This window comes from Dendrobates tinctorius, unplaced genomic scaffold (assembly GCF_039654945.1).
Source record: "Dendrobates tinctorius isolate UK_male_01 unplaced genomic scaffold, ASM3965494v1 ptg000060l, whole genome shotgun sequence".
Classification (NCBI taxonomy): Eukaryota; Metazoa; Chordata; class Amphibia; order Anura; family Dendrobatidae; genus Dendrobates; species Dendrobates tinctorius.
The window spans coordinates 63,279,840-63,287,500 of NW_027361728.1; positions in this window are offsets into that span (position 1 = coordinate 63,279,840).

Below are 7,661 nucleotides of genomic sequence, written 5' to 3' on the forward strand. Positions count from 1 at the left end.
CACATTTGAAAAGCCTCATCGCCAACCATTACAAAGGGCAGTGGCGGAGCTTCGGTGTGAGGAAGAGGCCATGGCATAGGGAAATTAAATTGGTTGCCATACAACCTCCGGCCCATGTCTGAGTTTTTAAAAGCCTGTGAGTCATTACCACAGCCAAATGCTCCAATGTCCACTGCTACAAACATACATCCGGCATCCGCAATGGCCATGAGTACTATTGAAAAGTACTTTTTGTAATTATAGTACTCAGATCCCGTTCTTTTGGGTTTGATGATCTGTATGTGTTTACCATCAACAGCTCCCAAACAGTTGGGAAAATTGCATACTGTCCAGAATTTGTCAGCAATTTCCATCCACTTTTCAGCGGTGGGCAGGGGCAGAAATTCTGGACAAAGAACATTCCAGAGAGTCCGGCAGGTGTCAGCAACAATTCCAGACAAGGTAGAGATTCCAATACGGTACTGGAAGTGTAGTGAAGATAGGGTTTCTCCAGTCGCCAGGAATCTGTGACCAGACAAAGAAGTAAAATTAATATTTATGTATATTATTTTAAAAAACTATAAAATACAACTTCTATTTGGGGTGTGAAATATCTTAAGCCATATATAATTCCTTTCCATATGGCCTTGAATATATTTTATCTGATTAGCACAAGACTCTGTGGATGAGCTGAGATTAAGTAACGGTAGAAAGTGCACTTTCTTGCAGAAATAGACAGTACGTGTGATGCATTAAGATGGAACAAAGTTGGCTTAAAAAGAATCAACCGAGAATCGTAGAATCAGCCAATATATTATTGCATCTGCGCCTGTTTTTCGTTCGGTGTTTAGTGTTTTGCACCTTTTCTTTTTGTTTGCACAAAATTCATCTTTCCATTTATGCCTTTAGTTATGTCTCATATATATATTAGAGATGGAAACTGCAGATGTGAAGACACGAAAGCTCCTCACAATGCATGGAGGTCTCCAACCTAAAGGGAGTTTCACACATAGCGAGATCGCTAGCGATATCGCTAAAGCGTGACCGATTTTGTGACACAACAGCGATATCGCTAGCGATTTCGCTTTGTGTGACATGTACCTGCGACCGGCCTCCCCGCTGGATATCACTGATCGCGCTGGAATGGCCTGGGCCATTTCTTCATCGTTGGTGTCCCGCTGGTGCTGACTAGCGACGCAAGGACGCAAGCGGAAGTCGTCATCATTGCTGCGGTGTGACAGGTAAGAGCGACCCCCGACAGATCGCTTATCGCTGCTGTGTCGCTGGTGAGATCTGCCTGTTTGGCAGCTCACTAGCGACCATTTAGTGATGCACCAGTGATCCTGATCAGGTCGTATCATTGTCGGTATCGCTGGCTGGTGCATTGCTAAATGTAACGGGACCTTAAGTCTAACACCCAAAGATTGTATACCAACATAAAGGAGGGTGGTTGAGGCTTGATAAGCATCCAAGCCACCATCACGGAAGAAACAAGGAGTATCCAGGAACACATCAGAAAAATGACACCAAAAGATGAGATGCTGAGGGAAAGCCTAATCCATCATGCTGTCTTGCTCAGGTCAGGAGAGGTTCCAGGTCAGTCCGTGCAGTGCGATGCGATTCTCACTTGAGTTATACGGCAACCAGATCTGGAAACAGATCTGGAAGGAAGAACAGGAACATGAAGCGCTGTGGCAAGACAAGCCGCTGCATGGGATGTACCATCGACAGATAATGGAGGAGGCTGACATGGAGAAATCCTACCAATAGCTGGAGAAAGCTGGACTCTGAGACAGAGGCACTAATCATAGCGGCACAAGAGCAAGCACTAAGTACCAGATCCATAGAAGCAGGAATCTACCACACAAGACAAGACCCAAGGTGCAGACTATGCAAAGAAACCTCAGAAATATTCACGACATAGTGGCATCATGCATAATGCAAGCAGATACAGCATATACCGAATGCCACAACCAAGTAGCAGGAACATCTGCACAGCATATGGGCTAAGGCCCCCTAAGTCCAGGTGGGAGACCCCAGAGAAAGTAGTGGTTAATGAAAGGGCTAAAATCCTGTGGGACTTCAAGATCAAGACGGATAAGTAGGTGTTGGCTAACCAACCAGACATTGTGATAGTAGACAAGGATCAGAAGACAGCAATGATAATAGATGTGGCAGTGCTAAGTACAGGCAACATCAGAAAGAAGGAATATGAGAAGCTGGTGAAATACCAGGGCCTCAAAGGAGAACTGGAGAAAATGTGGAAGGTGAAGGCAACAGTGATTTTAGTGGTGATAGGAGCACTTGGAGCAGTGACCCCCCCAGGTTGGGAAAATGGCTACAACAGATCTCAGGAGCAACATCTGAGCTCTCTGTCGAGAAAAGCGCAATGCTGGGAACAACTAAGATTCTGCGCAGAACCCTCAAACTCCCAGGCCTCTGGTAGAGGACCCAAGAATGAGAAAGGACAACAAAGACCACCCCCATTGGAGGTTGAGAAGTAATTTTTTTTTTTTTTTTTTTTAAATTCACCACTGTGGGCGTGGATAAGAGTTTCCAGATGTATTCACAGGATTGATCATTTGCAGCTTTTCAGAGAGTCATAACATTTGTTTCACATGTACTCCAGTGTTAATCCATCCCTAGAGTGATTTTATGAACACCAGACACTTTTTGAGCAATTTTAGCGACTTTTTGCTCTAAAAAAATTGCAAAAATGCTTGAAAAGAGAAAAAAAGCCATTTTTTTTACTTGGAGCTATGTATGCCATTTTGATTAATTTGGAGCGAAAAGCATTAGCAAATACAACAAAATAAAATAAAAAGAAATGTGACTTGCAAAAAAATGCAAATGATAAATTGGGCCCTAAACCTGTTTTATCTAGAGGGGTGATGCAGACAGCAATATCGGTCTTTTACATGCCTGTTGGTGTGACATCTGTACACATGGCCCATGACTATGTGGGTAACCGCTTATACAGTATCTATACCTCCCCTAATAAGGTTATGCCCACAGGGTAGGGTAAAGGGCCCTCCACCATATGAGCAGTGCTATGTGAGAAGTGTTTATGCTTATTATGGTGACGACGCCATGAGATTTGGATTTGATACCATAGCAAGGAAAGACTAAACAAATGGGGGAGAAAATGTTTATGTGGCTCTGCAGCATTCTGTTGCTAACAGATCACGCTATGTCTCTTACCTCGTAGTCTTTCCCAGCGCATCCAATTGGACATGTAAGAATTTAGATTATCACCATGAAGTTAGGTCAGGTTACACATGACACAACATTGCTGCGTAGGGCTGGAAAGTATGCTCATAGTATCGCTGTCACTCATGCTATCTTGTTAATGCCACAGCTGAAATAACAATTACACTGAACTTCATATTTATGGGGATAAGCACTGTCATCTGACATACGCCATGGTGTCAAGGAAGGGCAACCATTGCAGTGAGGAGCAGTAAATATAACTCAAGCCCTTAGGGATCATACACTAATGTGAAATATAAGCTTGTCTGTGCCAAAAACAGTAGCAAATTCAAGGGGGCTGATTGGAAGACCATGTAAAAACTCCCAAGATGTCTGTAATATAGCAGATTCAAGTAAAACAGTAGAACTTCATCCAATTTTACATCCCAAGAATGGGACCAACTTCAGTGGAGTGGAGTTGTGCATGCTTGAACTCTGCTCCAGTCTCCTAAATAATGGATGGAATGTACGTAAAGCATGCACACCTCCACATCATTTAAGATGGACCCCCATTCTTGAGAATATTTGGAGGGGTCACATTAGTTGGACCCCAGCGATCAACATATTATTCCATCTTCTATGGATAGAGGGCAAGTTATATATCCTATTTCTATCTTGAAGACTAACCCTTTAAAGGTATTTTCCACTACGACTCACTTCTGCATCGGGAGGTCAGCGTCACCGAGGATGTCACGTTAACAGATACCTACCTGGAGGCATGTGGCACCATAACACCCCTTTAAGGAAGATTTCCATTCAATTGATACTATGTGCATTTTGAGGCAGAACAAGTGGGAATCATATAAAGGAAAGTTGTGAAAAACAAAAGTACACAAAATTAGGAATTAAAAGGTAATCTTTCTTTTATAATTCATTAAAAACAGTGTAATTAGCATAAATATCATAGTTCACCATAAAATGGCACCACTAGTGGTTTACAGGCAAAGTAAGGAGTCATACACGATAAATGGGGTAAGACATAACTAAAACCCACAAATGAAATGTGACAAAAGAGAAAGTGGCAAGTAACAATGTTTATAAGGTAAACATAGGGTAACAATGAACCATATGATGTGTCACAGGACAGAGGTGGGCAAAGTAAAAAGATAGATAATGGTATTTACCAAAAATACACTGTGGCCCCTGGAGTCCCTACGTACTGTTATGATTGAGTCACCGAGGAGGGAAAAAAACAAAACACAAGCTCAGCCTAGAAAATCAGAGAGGTTGGAAACTAGAGGATTGCAGACCCCTGATCCTATCACACAACTAGCAGTAGCCGTGGAGTGTTCCTACGGTGATCCTAGACACCTCGTCACAGCCGGAGATCTACACAAGGCTAAAGAGAGAAAAGAAAAAAAAAACTGACTGCCCCAGAGCAGACCCCAAAGCAATAGGCAGCCCCCAACATATAATGACGGTGAAGCAAGATGAAAACTCTAACACAGATAGAAAGATAGGTTGAGCAAACGATGGGGCCCAAGCTAACTAAAAAGGACAGGACTGAAAAGCTGTTGTCTGCAATCCGAGAAAACCCTGCCAAAAATTACTACCAACACAACTGATAAGCAAAAAGGACCCTGAAGTCACTAGACTTCAAACCCTATATCAGCACTCAGAATATTCTGGAAGCAGAGCAAAAGAGAACACTGATCAAGGAAAAAGAATCCAGCACACCCCCAGCCGGGGATGGCTGAACTCAAAAAACAAGGTAAACAAAACCAAAACTAATAAGTTCAATAGCAGAGCAAAAACTTATCTTTGGGAAACAGGAATCAGACTGGTCTCCAAGAATCCAGCAGAGAAATCACCAGCGACTCAGAAGGGCGTCGGCTGCCTTATATCCAGTCTGTAGTTCCCGTTACCCAGTCACGATCCACCTGATCAGGTGTTTGGTTTCTTTCATCCAAATCATCCTCACTACCTTCCTTCACCAGAAGAGGGAGATCCTCGGACACAAAAGATGAATGAACAGATGAGCTCACAACAACGTACGTTTCGGCGTTCAAGCCTTCTTCCTCTCGAGTGTCAAATTACACCATGCATAGGCCGTGTCCTTCCATCTCACATGTTTTCAATGTCAATTACATGTCTTTTAAGTAATTTTTTTGTGTTTGGTCACTAATTTTTCCAAATAAATTATTTATTTTTATTCTGGTGTATCATTTGGTCCTTATTGGGCTATTGAAGGTTGCATCATTAGCTTACTGGCCTGCATATTTCTGACTCCACAGCAATGGTGAGTTTCATCAGGACGGCCCAGACAGGCTTTCTGTATTAGGGTATGTACCCACGGTCAGTAATCGGCAGCACTTTGGATGCAGCACATGCCCAAAGTGCTGCCGGCTTTTGAACGCAGGTGAATCCACATGTGTTCATTGAACCGTGTAGAATCACCACGTCCAATACATAGTGGACATGGGTTTTCTTGAAATGCCATCCACTATGCTGTAACATCTGGATGCTACAGGTTGGACACTGCAGATGTACTCAGCGTCCAACCCGCAGTATTTACTGACTATGTGCACATACCCTAAGGGTAAATGGACACTCTACTATGAGGAACACCAGGAATATCCTAAATATTGCCATCTACACTGCATTCATTTTGAAGAAACCTGCCAATTTCAGTGAAGCTGGCTATCACATGTGTATGTCTATGTCCTCAATTTCCCTCAATAGCATACAGTATGTCAACTGAAATTAAAGCAATTTGAGAAAAAAAAATTAACACAATAGTGAAAAATAATGACATTTTCCTTAAAGCAACTCTGGGTAAGCCTATGAACAAATTGAGAAACAGTAAAGTTTTTATACACAACATTTGAGGATGTTATATCAAAAGAACAGCTCTCATGTGCCACCTAGTGACCTATAACAGGGTTGCAGAAATACACCATAGCGACAAAATTATACTCGTTACACTTACAGGAGATTTGATGACATCCCTTTGTAAACCCATAGTCATTAACATAGAGTTGGTCCCTACTTTGCATATACAACATCTTCCATCCTTTCTGGAAAGATTTTGGAGTGTCTTTGGAAATTAATGACCAATTTATTGAAAAGGACATTTCTGAAGTCAGTAACATTTAAAGAGAGGGCCTGGCTGGCAAAGTTTATTCTAGTTCACCCTAAAAGTGTTCGATGAGGTTGCAGTCAGGGCTCTGTGTGACCGGTCAAGTTCTTCCACATGAAACTCCACCAACCATGCCTTTATGGACCTTGCTTTGTGCCCTGGGGCACAGTCATGGTGAATAAAAAGGACCCTTCTCAAACTGTTCTCAAAAAATTGTAAGCATGCAATAATGTAAAATATCTTGGTATGCTGAACTATTAGTATTTCCCTTCACTGGAACTAAGGAACTCCTGAGAAACAACCCCATAGACTTGTCCATTCTCCACCAACTTTAGCACTATGGAGTCAGACAGGTAATGTTCACTAATACCCACCAGTCTGCCAGAGAAGCGTGCGTCTTTATTTGACAGGATATTTTTCGCCTACTCCAGAGACCAGAGGCAGTGTGCTTTACACCACTTTATCCGTTGTTTGGTGTTATGCTTGGTGATGTAAGGCTTGCAGCCATGGAAATCAATGCCATGCAGCTCCCGGTACACAATGTTTCAGCTGAAGTAAATGCTTGAGAAGTTTTTTGAGTCAACAGTTCCTGTGCTTCCTAATCGCTTCTAATACAGGAAAGATATATATCTTTGTACCGTGTTAGCCAGTAGATAGAAGAATATTTAGAATTGAGTGTCCTCAGTGGTTGATACCTTTTAATGGCTAACTGAAAAGATGGTAACACTTTGCAAGCTTTCGAGACTACTCAGGTCTCTTCATCAGGCATATTGACTAATACAACATCTGAAGAATCACATATTTATACACAAGACAACACAGAAATAATGCAATAGAAAAGTCAAGTGATGTGAAGCAGAATTGTCATTATGGGAGAGGGTTAAACATAAATATTGGAGCAGTTCATAGATAAGGACCGTGAAAGTTTTATAGCCCTCTGATGGGGTCTAGTTCTGTGTTGTGATGACCTCAGAAGGTCTGAAGAGCAAATTCCTTAATTTACATCAATTGACACCTACATTACATCAATTCCAAAGTTGCCCTACATCCCCTGGAAAAAAAGATGCTAATTTTCCATTCAACAAATGGGCGTATTCAACAGTATTTCTCTGTGGATCTTTGCTTTTGATCTCTAATGCTGGCCAATCAAAGCACTTCACATTCACAATGGAGTTCTGGGATATACCCCCAGTTGGCTGAAGGGAAAAATGGCTTTTTTATTTCTTAACAACATAGCTTTCGAATGGATGTGTAACGTTAAATGTAACACTAGAAAGTATGTAATAGCAAAAGAAAAAAGACAGGCAAAGTGAGGTCACAGTCTGAATGCTAGGAGAGTAGCAGATCAGCGCAA